The following is a 2,223-nucleotide window of genomic DNA, read 5'->3' on the forward strand; positions in this document are numbered from 1 at the left end:
CGGCAGAGGACGACGGGGACACCCGCCCAGGCAGCCAGCCAGCCAGATCAACTCATCTTGGGTTGCATGTTGACGGAGGAGCAATACATTTGCTCCATCCGCCAACATGGGTGCACGCTAACCTCAGTGCTAATGTGCGTAATAAAGCAGCACATGTAATGAGAAATGATTCGCTGCTGGGTTCGGATCACATTTGTCGTTCACATTGTGTCAGGGGAGAGCGCGAACGCAGTCCCCCACTACCAGAAATGATGCAGTCGAGATTCCCACATTTGGGGAATTCGCAGTGGTCAGCACAACCGGAGTGCAATGGTTGAGCCTCGCCCTGGGTGAACCACCTTCTTGATCACGGTATCTCCCCTGTCAGGTAAGTATGACTTGTTCATCGCACTGACCGACTTCACTCTTTCCCCGACACACCTTCTGCACTCACGGTGCTGCTGACCTTAAACATGAGAGAAGCCAGAGTCCTCCGGGGCTGTGAATGCGTGGGCAATCTGTACAGACAATGCAGGTTGACAAATTGGATGTCTTTTCCTTTTCATTTTAAACATCATACATTGATTGCCCATATGATACAAATACCAGGAGTATAAATCAACAATTTAAGCGAGAAGCAATACAGTTGCAGCGGCAAGAAGCCCCAAGGAATGCTGGCAAAACAATTGCTGACTGTCAATGCCTAAATGACCGGGATTATAATATTACATCTCCACTAGCAGATTTACTGTGTACCATGTAATTAAGTTTCTTTTTTTTTATCTACTTTTGAATCGCATGTACGGCAATTTGAAACTTATTTCTGTTCCAACGGCAGCGGGGCAAATGAAGGACAAATATAAGAGCATCGTTGAAAATCAGTAGTTCTGCTATAATATCTCATTGGGCGTGCTGCATATGTGTCCCTGTTGTGGGTTATGTCCAACATGTATGAAGCTATACTTTTTGTTTTACACTTCCTCTTTGTTGTAAGATGATCACGATGGTAATGATTTGATATTGTTTACGTTCCACAGGAAAAAGACAGGGGGTCTCCTACTGAGGATTACACTCTTGCAGAGGAGATAATCATTTCAAATAGTGAGCGTTGCCCCTCGATGGAGGGTGTGGAGGGAGGAGTCCCATCAGACCCTGCTGGAGGTGGCGGCTCCAAAAGCAGTGCATTTGTACACGGTATGTTTCAGTGAGCCAGTTGTAGCGCCCTCTAGACGGCCTGTCTATGTTTATGAGGTACGCTTCCCAAGTTCTTACAGTTTAGAAATCTCTTTCTTTAAGGTTAACTAATACCAAATGAGAAGTATACTGTAATTTAATATTGGCCAACTAATATCTATTTATACTATGATACAAACCACTTTCATCTACTCATCGAATGTATTTACACTAATTTTTAATGATTTTACTCAAAACTATAGATAAATGAAATAATTAAATTTTCTTCACCACCTGTAAGTACCCTTTTAACACTTTGTAAACAACAATAATATGTCAAACACAAATAACCAGAAGAAAGGTCAATTTTAAAGATTTACTGATGTAAATATAAACACAAATGCTCGCTCAACAATGAAAATACACACAAAATAAACACTCCAATTCAAAACCTTTCTGTACCTTTAACTTATCAATTTCTAAATATTCAAATAACACCTTATTTTGAGTGCACTCATTAATAAGAAATTAATAACACACCTAAAGCCGGCAGATATAACTAACGGAAAAAAAGGATATTAACGATGCAGGCCCGAAGCGATGCTCGTGTGCGTTGTAGCCAGAAACACAATGGCTGTTTCACGCTAAAGCGCTGAAATAAAACAGCCAAGAGACTCACTGCAGTGATGGCGTCCTCGTCCCGTATGCAGTACCAGCGGGTTGCTGATGCATGGGCGGATGGTGACTATTCTTCCTGTCTGGATCAGCGTGTTGCTGCCAAGACGGCTGCAGATGACTCCCACACTCCCGGTAGAACGTCACCGCTGACTGTCTTAACAGGTCCGGCACACAGCAGGCTAACTTCTCCCGTAGTCGAGTAGCTGGTCTAGCTGCACGTGAATGAAGTAGCTAAGCTAATGCGAGCAGCATTAGCGGTTAGCGGTGCTCCTCATGGAATACTCTCTGCCAAAGTATTCGTCCTTCCACTGGAACGCGGTGTTGCGCTGAATATCAGTCACTACGAGATTCACTGTCCGCTTATCTCCTGATATTCTTACAAACAATGTCCGT

At 43.5% G+C, this 2,223-nt stretch overlaps 1 non-coding gene across 1 annotated transcript; it reads right to left on the minus strand.

The window, feature by feature from the left end:
- Positions 1 to 211: 211 nt before the first annotated feature.
- On the minus strand, positions 212 to 375 carry LOC115053647 (U1 spliceosomal RNA). The gene has a single exon (XR_003841477.1). It is a non-coding gene; the product is annotated as a U1 spliceosomal RNA (small nuclear RNA).
- Positions 376 to 2,223: the final 1,848 nt, after the last annotated feature.

The sequence above is a fragment of the Echeneis naucrates genome, chromosome 13, assembly GCF_900963305.1.
Source record: "Echeneis naucrates chromosome 13, fEcheNa1.1, whole genome shotgun sequence".
In the NCBI taxonomy this organism is placed as follows: Eukaryota; Metazoa; Chordata; class Actinopteri; order Carangiformes; family Echeneidae; genus Echeneis; species Echeneis naucrates.